A 15,438-nucleotide genomic window follows, 5' to 3' on the forward strand; every position below is an offset into this window, starting at 1 on the left:
CTTCACATGCGTGGGTTTGTTCAGAGGTTTTCAGGAGAAGTTGATGGTTCAGTGTGGTTGGGCTTTGTCAAACATCCATAGACAAACAGAAAAAAACAAACAAAAAAAAAAGTGCAGTAGCTCTCCAAAGCACAGCATTTCTGGAAAGAGTACAATTTATTTTTGTAACTTCTATGTATTTCAACAATGTAGTAAAACAAACTTTTAGTGTTCCTCAAGCAAGGTTTTGATTGAAAAATGTAATGCTTAAAAACCAGAAGTATGTTTCCATATGTTATAAACATCTCAGTAATTCTTTTTTTAAACATGCAGCCTTATAAAGTGAAGGAAATGGACACAGAAGGAAATCTGTTCAAACCCTTTCAGACTGTTCGGTACTAAATGCTTAACTGGAATCTTTTTATGTTACTTCTTTTCTGTGTGAGATATTGGTGAAACATTAGAACTTTCTGATGTTTCACCTCCTATTTCCATCCACTTCTCTTCATATTTTATGGGGACACATAGGCTAACCATTGAGTTTTTTGAGTATTTTAATTGGATGTTGTTCTAAAGTTAATAATAAAGCTATCTTGGAAAAAAAAAAGTAACAGACTTCTTCAGATTCCTTCACTGCAGATATCTATGATCTGGAATTTGAAATACCGCTAGAGGAGGAAGGTGTGAGAACTTAAATTAAGTCAAAATTTAGTTATTTGAAAAAGACAGTAAGAGGTAGATAGTGCAGTTCAGACTGTGGATAAAACCACGTGTGAAACTGTTTATCTGTCAAATTTCTACTTAAGTCTGCCTGAATTGAAGCGTATGGAATTTAAAATGGGACCTTTTTGACATATACAGAGCCACACTTACTCCAACTGTGTCCAAGTTACAGAACCACAGTCCCATCAACTTAAAATTTATCTTCTTGGAGATGCAGTGTCCCTCTGGACAGCATACTGCAATATTACCTTTAATGTCATGCAAGTTAACTGCTGTTAATTGGCAGTGTGGGTGGCCAAGGGACCAAATGATGGGCTGAAGGAAAGTGGAATTCTTTAGAAGGAACGAGTTGGTAAGATTGAAAGACAGTCTTAGTATGAAGTGAGAAAAAAAAAATGGTTTGGAGAAGGAAAATCACTGAAAGAGGCAAAAATTCAAAATCAGAAATACCCTGCCAGGGTTGGTTCCTCTCCCGCTGCCCATAAAGAACATCACATGTAGCAAAACAAGCTGCTTACTGAAAACTAATTTCCTCATTACCCCACCTAAAAAGCAATATTAAAAAAATGCAGAACAGAGGATTTTAGTTTTGTTTACTCCTATTGGAAGTGGAGGATTCTTATCCTCTGTGAACCAACTTTGTGAAAAACCTGTCAAAACAGATGTCTATAAGGTATAGCCACAGAAATCTAGAACAGTCTCTGTTTTTGTTTTTTGGGGGCATTGTAAAGTCACCCTGATGCTTTTCACAGAAATAATTGGAAAGATGAGCTTCTGTTTCTCCTTCATGTAATCAGTGATTCACATGAAGTTTCTCATTTCTTCATGGTTTAGGAACTAAGAGAGAGAGGAGCATTTTGCACATTTCATATATAAAATTAATTTTGTGAGCATGAATTTTTCCACAGAATTGCTTAATTACAGGAAGAATTACCCAGATATTGGACAAAAAGTAATGATGCTTAACATGCTATGAATTAGATAAAAACATGGCACTTCAAGGACTCTGTAATAATAGTTACACAAATTTGTAATTAAATTGTATGCTAACACACGTGTATCCATTGGGATAAGGGAAGTCCTATGTTTCCCGTCTTTATCATGATATCTGCCTGTGGAGGATTTAACCCTGCAACTTTAATTTTAAAGCAACAACAGGTGGTATTTTCTGGGGATTTTTTTTGTACATGCACTTAATTTATGTAAAAACTAATGAACTTTTTAAAGGGCAAAGACATTTTTAAAAAGAAAAAAAAAGATAGTCATTCTACATCATTTTTCTGCCAGTGAAATAACAAACATAAAACCATTTCAGGGAAGTGTCTTTTAAAACATTCATAAAGAGAAAAGGCTCTAACAGGCCTTTATTTAGGCCTGCTGTATCCTTATCCCATATTCTGCTGGGAGATGCATGTGATTGCCTGCGATACTTTGAAACAAAGTTGAGAGGAGTAAGACTTTTTTTTATTGCCATTCAGGTATGTTACTGGAATGTGGTAAAGGTTTTCTAGAACTGCTCGTGTACATATTTAGGCTTGAGCCAAAGCTGAGTGATCTGCGGACTGCCACTGAAGTATATGGCATCCTCAAAGATAATGTGTTCTGCTGCATTTTTCTTGATATAAAGCTGGTACAGCATGTACAGAGTCTGCTCCACTTGAGCATTTGTGTGCATGCTAACCCAAACACTTGACCTTAAAGAAACGGTTTACAGATAACAAAAAACAACCCTCGTATTCTATAGAAGATGGATTGTAGCATTGCAGGTTAGAGTTAAGGTTTTCTTTGCAACAGAAGTAAAAGTTTCAACTACATACCTTCTCTCCAAATAAACTGAAAAGGGAATGTCTGTTGCAGTTCCTAAAGGCAAGTTTTTACATTACTTATTAGCAACTTATTCACAGCACTTGCAAAGAAATTAGGTGCTTATGCAATGCAGAGAAAAACAAAAATTGGGGTCTGAACAAATAATTGCAGGTTTTCCCATTACCACATGAATCTTTAAGATTCTGATATATCAGGATCATGGAAGAATCCTGTCACGTTCCCCAGGTAAAAAAAAACTTTATTGAATTTTTCAGAAACATAAAATTATTTTTTTCACCAAAGATTCACTGTCACATGGTGCAGTGGACTCTATCTGATCATTAGAGTTCATTAGAAAACTTTGCCTTATTTGTAGGTAAATAATGGCAGTAGCTTATAGGACTTTGGTGTAGAACAATTGACTGACTCCAGGACAGATGTACAACATACACAAATGCGTCTCTGTCTTTCAAACACAGTTACCTCTCATCTTACCTATGTGTGTCACTGCTTTGTATAATGAACCAGGCTGCACAAAATTAAATTTTGTCCCAAAATAGAGGAGTCTTCATAAATATTTCAGGAAATTTTATTTAGTTGGATAATGCATTTTTTCCATATTTCTATGAAGAGTGTTTTGCCTCAACATTTGAAAAAATGTCATCTGTTGATTATATTTCATTTTTTTAATGGGTAGCTGTGTACACAGACTCCTAGAATTATTTTCTGTGGGTTTTGGCTTTTCTGAATCTCAGCTGAAGGTTCATTTTTCAGCATTCAGGCTATGGCTGGTGTATGCTTCCAGACCATTAGACAGGAAGCTGAGCACTGCTCATCAACTTCTGTGTTTATCAGAATTGATGCAGGACCCTTATCCAGTGTCCAGGGGAATGACTTTAAAAATAAGTTGGAATATAGTAAAAACATTTGTCTAAAAGTTACTCCATGTATTTGTTTTGTCTACTATCAGCTCTCTAAACGCTATTTCTCATCTCCTTCCTATTTGCATTTTATTTAATCTCTGAGAGCAGTTCTTGTAATTTGCGTATAGAGGATTTTTAGACCCATCTTACGCTTTATGGAATAAATTGTACTGTTACAAGCCATGGCCAGTTCTGAAGGGATGGCAAGGGAAGAGGAAAACATAAAAATGGTGTGTTATAACATAGGGAAGAGCTTACCTATAGATTCTTTAGATTGCCAACCACTTCAAAGACCAATAATGCAGCTTCTCCTTTTAATAGGATAGATTTCTTACATCTTTATCTATCCTCCTGAATTTTCAAAGTATTTAATAACACTGAAAGATTTAGGATGAGCATAGTATGCACATAAAGTAGTCTCATAAACAGTTGTATATCTGAATTGCTTTTCTAACCATGCTATTATATCCTAATATATCAGAAGAAATAAAAGCACTGCTTGTGATTTAGCTTCAGCTCTGGGGTAAAATGATGGCTGTAAAGCAGCATATTCCTATTTACAACAGTTTGGGCATCTTGCCCTGTAATCCCTTGTCAAGCATCTGTTATCTGGGACCTGAAATTTGTATTGTGCACTTTTTAACTTTTAAGGAGCTACAGTGTACAAAGAGTACTGCATCATCATCATCAAAAATTTTATGTGCACGTTTTCACCTTCTGTATGAACAGCAGCTAGCTCAATCAACTATATTTTTATCTTTGAATGTGGCTAATATTCTCAGGAGGCTGTTTACATTTTTTATTTATTTATTTATGGTGATTTCCTGTTCTTATCTTGTTCAACTCAATTTACCTTTGCAGCGATGCTTCTTGTTTGAGCATGCCAGCAGTCTCACACTGAGAAGCCACGAGAGGAGTATGGGTGGCCTTGGCAGAACACTGCTTCGCGTGCTTGCATGATGTTCCCCATACTGTAATGACGTGAAATGTCTGCTCTGCAAACTCCTTCAGACTTTCTTATGCCTCCTACAGAAATTTCAATAGCAATTTTACCCTAAAGGCAAAAATGCAGAGTTCTTTGGCTGCTGACTGCGTTGTGAGTAGCACTGACTCTTGTCCCACTGGCATTACACGCATCATAGGAAGCGTAAGATCTTTCCCAGCTCCTGCACGTTACATTCAGACAGCTGAAATGTGTGGTGCTTTTGGGATCATTGATCACCTGGTTCCTGTCCATCCATTTAAATGTTCCTCACAAGTAACTTGACATTTGATTGTTTTCAAAGTATTTTTAGTGAATGCTATTAGGCAAAGTAATAAGCAGTTTTCCACTTAGATTGTTATGGAAATTATGGAAACTTGATGCAGTCCATGTTCATTTTTGAGGACTTGGATTCCACAGTCTCAGTCATGATGTTTCTTCTCTTCAGTAGAGTCAAAAATGCTCAGAGGTGCTTTCAATGGAACGCAACTGTCATACATACAAAGCAATGATGGTTTTTGAATGTCACAGCAAAGATGCTGAAACACAGTAGGTAATCACTGGGGAACCAGTGCAGAATTTCTAAATTCAGCTTCTGTGTAGTTGACAGCTTAAGTGAGGGGTTGATATTTATTCAGTTTTTATACTTTCTCAATTAAAATTACTTAGACATCGAAGATAGGTCTATAGCAGTGAGTGATTTTTTTGAATGACAGTTGTTGTTTTATTAGAAACGTGTTCTTAGATGTGTATGTATTTTGCAATGAATGCCATAGTTGTTACTGCCAAATATAATAACAAGGGTGAAAGAAAATAGTTGTTAATGTAGCCAGAGATGATGCATAAATGAAGAGACTACAAGGAAATAGCGGATCAGTTACATTCCTGTAACTGTGGTGTCCTGTACAGAGGAAAGTTTGGGAGGTGTGAAGGAAAAGTGTGAAGAAAACTGTTTGGATTAAGTTGCACGTTGATCTGTCTGATGTCTTTTTTTGCAAGATGTAATATTTTTCCATGTTATTTTTCTTCATGATAGAAATAAGGGCTTCTATATTTAGCTGAATATCACATAAGAGAAGAATGCAAAAAATGTTAAGTGTGTTCCTTTTTGGAGGATCACTTGCTCCAAGGACATTTGTCAGAAGTCATCTTTAAGGAACAAGATTTTAGGTCTAGAGATTTCATTAGGTAGCACTCACATATTAAATGCCAAAATGTGAAACTTTATGTGAGTATTATGTAAGACCTGCCATGCAATTTAAAAAACGAATTAGGAAGTGTCAGAGTTTCAGTTCACGTAGCAGTAATTATTGCATAACACCTCCTAACAGTTTTGCTGGTGACATTTTATAGCTAAGCTGTATGTGGAGTGGTGGAATCAGAAACTTTTTTCACTTGAGTAACATCTTTAAAGTCCGTGAACTCTACTCAAGATGGACAGGTTCTGCTAATTAAAACCTTTTAACATGATGATCTACTTACCTTTGTATGGTGGAGGTAGGGTTTCATGTGGAACTTGTCCTTTCCTGTTCTACCAGTCAAACTAAACAAAATCTTCACATACCTCTAGGGAATACTGCATAGTTTCAAGGAGAAACAGAATTTTTAAGGAGTATGTTTCCTTTCAATAGCAAGAAAACCTCATTATTATTTCAAGCATGATTTGAGAACAATACAGATTCACAGTTCAAACATTATTTTTTTTTAGTAAGAACATTGTCCTTAACATCTTTCCAGAAAACAGTTGCCTTCCATGTTTGGTGGGATGTAGTAAAAAGACCGGGTTTAGTTCTACTAAATGCTGTTTGCTTTTTGTTGTCACAGTTGCACAGAATGACTGTGTTCTTGCATGGGCAGTGTCGGGGGCCCTGTCGGAGCCCTTTGACTGTCAGCTATTCTGGGTGCTGTGGTGGATCCCCTCGTGCCGGAGCTTCACTGTGCTAGTGAAGCTCTGAAGTTTGACCTTGAGTAAATGCCTTCCATAGTCTTTTACTGAGAAAGCTGGAGTGAAAATAGTTTTGTTTGGTCTGTATGTTTGATTTGTCATTTTGGCATTGGAAATTACTGGGAAAGGAGACTTGTGCATGTGGAATTCAGCACTTGAATTAAATGGGAGGTTCCCAAAAATGGAGTTTGGGATCCAAAGCTGGGGTCAGTAGGCTGGGATGAAATGCCAAAGCTGGGAGGACTGTCCATAGTCCCATTCTGTGGAATAAAACACTTCATGCAGCTGTGATACTGAATCCCAGTCTAACAAAAATGCCAAAGCCTGACTCTCCTGCACTCGGGTGCCTCATCATCCCTTTGGGTCTAAATGGCTGCTTGTTCTTTCCTTTTAAAGTGAAGAAGCTCCCAGTTACAGAACAGCTTAGTAGTCATAGCATTCCCCTAGGAAGTGAGAGACCTGTGGATCACATCTCCCTAATAACCAGACTGTGGGTTTGGCACGTGGTATCACCAGCTGTCCCTCCTCCTGAAGCTTTGCTGTGCTGCCAGAAGAGATGCTCTCAATAAAGGCAGTGAATATACTTCACTGTTCGTTTGGTGAAGCAGTTAGCTGGCAAACAGTTTCAGCAGAGTAACTTCCCATGCCACTATTAGTTTCGCACGATAACACACAGTACAAGAATTAAAACAAACAGACTTCCCAATTGTAAAATCCTTGGTGAGCAGGGAGCATGTGCACAGTGCAGTCAGTGTGTGAAGCATCACCAAGAACCACTGAAACACTAACGGATTTTAGGCCAATGTCTAATAGAAAATTCTGGTTGATTTGGGAACCGGATTTCGTAGGAGGGTAGGGATAAGGGTAGGGATAAGTTAAAGTATTTCATCATAAAGTGTTTTAGGACTGGAATTTGAAAGATAGCAAGTGCCTGGATGGAAGGAGAGGTGAAGGTGAAGAAGTGGCCAGGAGATGAGTCATGGCATAGCTATGGGCTGCCCAGATAATAAACACAGTACCATGAAGTTGCATGGGAAGTACCAATAAAAGTACCAATAAAAGAATTGCATCTTTGCTCAGATATATGCATGTCCTCAGAAACAAATCTATATGTTCTTGGTCCATGGGTATTGTCAAACCCTGTGGCAAACAAATTTTCAAAGTATTGATGTGGTTGGACTTCTTACCATGGCAGGTGTCCTCCCTGTTTTTCCTTGGAGCAGGCTGCTCACTGGCTGTTGTAGCTGGCACAGGATACACCACCACAGCATTTCTTCCAGCATAACCTTGTTGCAGGCTGTCCTGGTGTTTTGCATTGATATGGGGTGAAAGCATGTATTTGGGAAACGTTGCATTACCAGGTTACACATGGGCTGGCTTGACAAAATGGTGAGAGCGCTGCAAATCTGCTCTTCTTTTAATTATTCAGGAAAGCAGTGATAGTGAGTGTCAGGATGGTAAGCTTATTTAGTGAAGTGTCTGGCAACAAACTTTGCTCCCAGTGTGACAGCCGTACTTCCAGTTTTAAGCAGTATCAGAGTTGACTGGGTTAGTTTTTGAGGTTCTATTCCGTACAAGCCCTGCAATTTTTTCACTTAATATCTACTCTCCTACAAGTTAACGTTATGGCCAAAAGTTATCTGGGTTTGACATACAACAGACAGGGTATTGTGCTGCATATCTGCCAGTAAAATAGATAGACAAAGATAAGATTTCTGTCACTTAACGATTGGCTTTGAATTCATTTGTACAATGAATGTAAGACCAGCTTTCGTATGCACTTCCTTCTCTCCCCTCCATGCTTCCACTCCTTTGGCAAAGCAAGTTTATTTTGTTGAAGGTTTTATTTTCTGCTGAAAATGCAGGAAATTCAGACAGCTCTCTTGGAAGCTCCCCAAAGCTAATACAAACAAGATACATATGCTTCTCTTAAAGTAACTAAAAATAAAGTAAATTATTTGAAACTATTTAGCTGTAGAAATTCCCCTGCAAAGAGGAAAGGGAAGTTTATATCATTATAATTGTGGATGCTGTTAAATTGTGTTATCAAGGTGAAATTCCCTGGAGTGCTAACTTGTCTATTCCACACAAAAGAGTATATCACACTGGAGTTTATAATAGCTGCATTACAAGCAGGTGTGGAAGAGCTAACTACTGAATATCCAGAAACATAAACGCTTGAAGTACTCCTTAGCATCTATAAGGCTAGCTGGAAATAATCTGATGGGAAATGAACTGAAGCTGTCCATTCATCTAGACTTTTCTGTGCACACAGCTGATGGATCAGGAACAGTTTACCAAATTTTTCCTTCTTGGTTGTCCCTGGTGGAAAAAGAAGAATGGCAAAATGTCTGTCTGAGGTTAATTTGGTGTTCTTTGTCTTTTTGACAGGTGTTCAGTATACAGTCTGTCTATCCTTGTTTTTCCATTGTAGACAAAATTGCCTTTAAAGTCGTATTCATGTCATGAAGGTAGTAGCTGATTACAATTACAAGCTTTTATGTTTTCTAATTCTTTTTTTTTTTTTGGGGGGTGGGGGGTGGGGGGAGAGGAATTTCATTGAAAATAGTCCGTATGAAGAATTACATTGAGGTATCACAGCAAGAGGCTCAGAAGTGAAGAAAGGCCACTCTTTATAAGGTCGCCTGAGCAACCTTCATCCTCACCTTTTCTCTCTGTATTCCCTCACCCATATGGTAGCTTTCAACCCCACAACTCAGGGTGGGTGGTCCCCACCGAATAAATGCAGCAACGCAAATGTGACACAGCCGTGCCTGGTAAGCAGAGCATCGTCTCCATAGCTTGCTGTGCATTCCTGTGACTCTTCCTCCCCAGCGCTGGGACAGGGATCGCGCTCGCTCAGAGGCAAAGGGAGCAGATGACCTTGAGGGGGCAGTCAGAGCTAGCTGGGAACGTGTAAAGTCAGAGTGAGTTCCACTGCTTCAAATTCTGGAATTGCTAGGAAGGAAACTATTGAAGCATCATGACTGTCATTACCAAGCTAAAGTTCCTTTAAGTAGCTTCTTTGCAGCTTTGCATACTGTGTGCGCTGATCGCTCAGCCAGCGAGGGGCCTGCAGTGTCGGCAATTGTGAACGAAAGTCATTGAGTTTCATCATAAAGAAACTTGCACTTTTGAGAATTCAGATGTCAAGGCGTCCTATTACTGGCAGAAAGATACTACTTGCTAAAAGCCATTCGTTGTCATAACCAGTAAGTTCAGGATTGTGCTTGTACAGGCTTTTTGTCAGCCTGTGTTTCCATCATCTATTTCTTTGATATTGTAGGTGACATTTCCACTTTATTTCATCAGGTTTCCTTGGATTAAGACTTCGATATGATGTGCCTTTTCTTTTTTCCTTTGTGTGTGTGTTTTTTTTACCCTATTTACATTGTGCAGGTCTAGCATATTGCATTACCCATCTCTGCTAGAGTGCTGTTTTCTTAGGCAGATAAGTTTCTTCCTCCTCAGATTGTGTTAACTGTATAACTGCCTTTTTGATAGCGTGGCTGTTGTGCCATTTCATCATGCAGAAACCTATAGCAGTTATTTATCTGAAAGTATCAGTTGGCTGGAAAATTGCTGCAATGCAATGTGAGTGCACTGTCAGTGAGAAGTGGGACTTTTTAGTAGAAAGTGGTGTCCTGCATCCATATACATATTGTTGTGTAGTGCATTCAAGAGGGTCTTGCCACAAAATAAATGATGCTGTTAGATCTCTGATTTAAAAAATAAAATAAGTTGCAAAGTAAAATTAGTTTTACAGTTATTTTTTGCATTGGATTGCCTGTTACTATATATACAAGGGAAAAGGGAAAAAAAAAAAAAGTTGCATTTAAGTGAATCCTAGCTTGTAATAAATAAATACCTAATCACACTATAATACATGTGGACAAGAGTTGAGGTTAAAGTTTGTGCGCCAGTGCTTTTTAGCCTAAAGCAAGTTGTAATTATTTTGTTGTCTATCCTGAAAACAAGACTGAAATATTTCCTTGAATTCAGCTGAACTGTCGCTCCAGTGAGCTTGCAGTTGCCGGTTGAACCATTAATCCCGCTCAGGTGTGAACGGCTGCACCCTGAGGCTGGCAGGGGGTGTCCAGCAGGCTGCGAGCCCCAGCCCTGCTGTTGACAGGGCCAGCAGCGCGCAGTGACCTGCCGTACCACGCAGTGACCTGCCGTACCGCGACTGCTTCCTCGCTGGATTGCAACAGAGCTTTGCCGTCTTTCTGGGTAAATGGTCAAAAATGCAGAATGTCATTGAGAAATGTATCAACATCCAGCTTGCATCCCTGCTATGAAATACACAGGGTACCACCCAGCACCAGGGCGGCACTCGGCTTACAGCCTGCACCCAGGGAAAAGGAGACCCAGGCTCAAGCGAGGGGCTGAGGAGCAGCTCGGGGCTGTAGCACGAACAGTAGTGCTTGGATCAGTTCTGCTGTGACAGTACATCTGGTGTGGCAGCTGAAGGCTGGCTGAAGTGAAAATCTGGCTGCTGAATTCACAGGCTGCAATTGTGGAGAAAATGGCTTCCCTGGGTTACCAGAAATCTTAAAAACCGTTCCTTTCTCTGAAACTTAATACAAAGCTTACTTCATCCTGAAAGACAGCCTCACGTCCACCCTTGCATATATAGGTCCCTTCCTAATGTCACAAGTGACTGAAATTCTGATTCTCAAATGACTGTTATTTTCCATATAAAGTAGCATAGAAGAAAACAAAGCAGAATAGTTTTGCCTTGTTTTTTTTTTTTTTTTTTAGACTATAGTATAGTAACTGTAAGTTACATAGTGTAAGTTATGAGGGATGGTTAAGGAAAGCTAACGTGGATGATACGTGGAGAGGCCTACTTTATTCACCTAAGAATTATTAACGTTTAGAGGCTGGAGATTTGCATTTATTCATAACAGAACTTTTAACCATTTCTCCATTATTATAAATGTTAAAATTAATTTAATGACAAATTAATTGACAAGGATAAGCACTGGGAATGTTCACATGGAAAACTGAAAGATAGGTATCATAACCTGTCCGGAGGGGTTGGACCCAATGATCTCTGGAGGTCCCTTCAACCCCTACAATTCTGTGATTCTGTGATAACCAAAGCAGGTTTTTGGTGACACCAAGCTCTTGCATCCTTGATAGAGTGATTTAGGTGCTTTATCTTGTTAGGGGTGAACATGCCTGTAAGGAACCTAACTAGAAGCATTTGCTTGGGGGTTCGTATTTGTGCTGCTTTGTATCTGTATCACATTGCACAAGTCATGTAGTTTTGAACTGTTTTTGCACTCCAGTATCTTTTAGCAGTAAGTAATCATTAAATTCTATGGAAGTCTTTGCCCAACAATGGTATTTCAGGATGGTCCGAAACTTTAACATCCAGCTCCAGGTTGCCTTGGCTTTGCACATCGAATTTGTGTTTCTTTTTAGTATTTATCGAACTCAAGTTCTTTTTCTGCAGATAATGTTCTAATTTCTGCACTGGTCATGTTTTCCTCATCCTGTCAGCTTGTTTCCATTTTCTTTTCTCTGGCATTATCACTTGTTTGTTCCTTTTTCTTTTAACAAGAGAGGCACAGATTACCCAGAGCTGTACCTGGCTCTTCTGTGTCTTTTGTTGCCTGGTTTGTTCCTTGTGCAACCAGAACATGACCAGGCTTCTGGCCTCTTGCCTAGCTGTTTCTGTTGGAAAATTGAAATCTTTGCAAAAAGTTACCACGTTTAATTCCTATCCTGAGGAGGAAACATAAGAAAGTTACCTAGGATTACCTACAGCAATGTTAGTGCTGTGCCTATATTCCCTTCCCCTTTTTTGGCTACATTTCCATCTCAAAAAGTTGCTACCAAGCCTTTACCTTTCACATTTCTTTTAATGATTAATATAATTATTTCTATGGGCATAAAAATGCAGGGAAGAGTGGTACTCATGGTTATCGATAGAGGCATTATCCCAAGAACTGTTTTGTAAAGGAATGCTGTAGTTATTTTAAATGTGAATGGCATTTTGAATTTGTCAATTATAAGCAATAGGAAGATGCCATTACTTTTAACTACTCCCTCACTTAAATGTGCTGTTTAATAGATCGAATCTTGTCTACCTGTCCCCCCAAATCAATGCCTGGCTTTTCTTTTCATATAGCAGCCAATCCAGTCCAAAACAGTATTCTCACAAGGTTGCTGTGGATGATGTCTTGAAATGCAGATACGTGTTCTGCATTTCAGCTGGGTTCAGCTGGTCTGGAAGTTAATCTGCAGCATGATAAACTTTTTCTCTTCAACTGCGAAATGTTTTTGTAACCTTACTTATATCTTTATTGATGCCACGTCTAGATGCAGAGGTGCTGTGGCTTGATACTGTTGATATAGAGCAACAAAAGCACGCAACATTTTATCAGCTCTTACAGCATTTCTCCATTGTCTCATTCAAATGCTGTCCTTGGCTTTCTGCTTGTTTTTTCCTGTTTTGAAAACTTCTAAGCCTTTACAAATGCTTTAATCGCTAATTATAGGAGCGTACAGCTCTCCAGATAACGTATAAGTGATACCAGGATTCAGTCCCACGTCTCTGTTTTTTATGGAGTTCATTCTTCTTATACGTGATTGCTTTTGGTATAGTGAGTTACAGGCAACAATTTTCATTGTAGCTGCATTTTGGTCCCAGGTTTTTCACCTAGAACATAGTAGCTCAAAAACAGACTGTTGGTTCTGACCATCAGCTTTTAAAAACTTTAAATACTATTAATGAGCAATAACCTATGGTAACTGCTAATTATTTGAAGTTCACCAATAGCAGCCTGCCTTTTCGTGAAATAACATGTTTGTCGATGATAATACAGTTAACAGCAATTTCTGCTTAAACTACCTATATTCCCCTGTTTAAAGATGAACACACTTTATTTAAAAGCATTTAGTTTTTGAAAAGCAGTTGAGTGGATTGTTCTCTTTCTGGTAGCTGAAGAGATCTCACTTGATTCTGAGTCCTAATGTTTCTGGGAGGCTTTAGATGGAAGAGGTGCTCTTAGCAAATCCCATTCCTCATGTAAGGTATTCTTAGACCAGATGTACAGCTGTTCAACAGTTTCTTACAACTTTTTGAGTTGCCTGACAGGTACCAAAATAAAGTCTTAAAGAAATGGAAGCATTCTTTTAAGTTTAATGTCTGGTTTCAAATGCTTGTGGAGTGCATGTACCATAGTGACAAAACACCTTGCTCTTCTAACATACGCATGCTGATGCCAACATGGTGACTTTGGGAAGTACCCCTACTCCCATTTGTAGGCAAGGAATGCAGGCACAAAGGGACGTGGGATTTATGCACGATCACAGAGGAAGTCTGCACAAGTTATGCCCTCTCTGGCTTAGGATAGCATTTCAGCCACTAGATCATCCTGCTACATTGAGAAGTGAATTAATGTAATGCTCAGAGCTTTTTAAAATGCCACCATAATATAGCATATTCTGAAATAAGTCCAAGTTGATAGGCAAGTATCACTCAACTGATGAGTTAACCAGGTCTAGATTTTTTTTTCCAGATTCCAGCTGAAGCAGTTACTTCAGTTTTTGTCCAGTATTCTTAATAATATGCATTTCAGAGCATCTAACTGGGATGCTATTTCAGAGCATTCTAACTAGAAAACCAGAGAGGAACCACCTGCATTTTGAATGTAAGGATTGTTTCTGTCAAAGAAGAATATGATCCCGTTGACAGATTAAGTAGCTGCAGTGATCAGGTTTGTAAGGGTTTTTGCTAACATTGTTAGCTACGGTGGTTGAGGCAAAGTCATTAAAAAAAGAGGAGATCCTCATGTTCAGAAAGGAATCTGTGACCTCCACAGTCAGCCAGACATCGTTATTAAAGAATAAAATTTATTCGGAGTGCACACCAAATATTGTTTCTTCAAGAAAGCAAAAAAAAAAAAAATGTCATCACAAATTTCCTTTGTACATGCAGAAGACAAGCTGTGGGGATAACTGGATTGCAGTGCTGCTTTGTTTCAGCAGCAATATGAGAACAGGCATCCCCTTCTCTGCAGTTCCCAGTGCAGTGGAAGAGCTGGAGGAGCGGGTTAAGGGAACGATGCAGCCTTCTGCCCTATCTGTGCTTGCAGGAAGAAACTGTCATTACATATCTTTGCTTTGAATTGAAAGTAGAGCAAAGTGGTAGCAAAGATTTTTGCTCTTTATATGAGTCTAACCAGGATAGTGACAAGTTCCTGTAGTCTCTTCTGCCTTGGTAAGAGCAGTGGCATTTATCTGACAAGTGATGATTTCTACAACGCTACCCTATAATAGAAAATAACTCAGCTGGGTACAGATTGAATGACAGTCCAACAAAATGCTGTTGCAAGTACAGCCTCATTATGAAGTATTTAAGTGTCTTACGATAACTCAGAAAATGACTACTTTGCAGGTAATCGGCAAAAGTAGGTGCCAGTGGTTTCAGTGTTCGTACCCAGCAGAAAAGCTCAAGCCGGTTTGGCATGATTCACATTCTGGCCAGACCTGTAAAGTCTGATGTTTGATGTGGTGGGGAGACCTAGTGATAGGAACAAAGTAGATGTGCCTTTTTCCCCTGTCCCTGGGGAGGGCAGCTCTCCAGCCTGAACAACCTAATCAGGCATATCCTGATGTGCAGCCCGAGGAGAGAAACCCAGCAGGCTGCCCATGGTTAGGCAGTGCCAACACGCATGCAAGCTTGTGCCTGGTGGCAGGTTGTTCAGCTTGGAGAGTTTGAGTTTAGTAGTCATCCGGAATGACGTGTCAGAGGCATTGACAAGATGAAAAGCTCTACAAGTTTATCTTGAGCATTATGGCTTAGTGAACTGCAAAGGTGATTTATTTTTTCATTTATTGTAAGTGTTCTTCAATGCTGAATTTAAAAAAAAAAAAAAGAAAAGAAAAAAAGGCCAGGAACAAAGTGTGGAGAACAGGACAGAGGCAAACGTTCAAGGTACCATGTGTTTTGATGCAGTCAGTTTTCCTCCTTAGTCATTGCTGCTTCCCTTTTTGACAGCCACTTTTTATTTTTCTGATTTTTCTTCCTGTTTCCACCTCTCTTCTTCTCCCTATTCCCTATCCCG

At 39.1% G+C, this 15,438-nt stretch overlaps 1 protein-coding gene across 12 annotated transcripts in view; it reads left to right on the forward strand.

Annotated features, from left to right (window-relative positions):
* DYM (dymeclin) overlaps nt 1–15,438 on the forward strand; it is a 205,903-nt gene that overhangs the window by 148,951 nt on the left and 41,514 nt on the right. The gene's annotated exons all lie outside the window — the stretch shown is intronic.

The sequence above is a fragment of the Cygnus olor genome, chromosome Z (genome assembly GCF_009769625.2).
Source record: "Cygnus olor isolate bCygOlo1 chromosome Z, bCygOlo1.pri.v2, whole genome shotgun sequence".
Lineage (NCBI taxonomy): Eukaryota > Metazoa > Chordata > Aves > Anseriformes > Anatidae > Cygnus > Cygnus olor.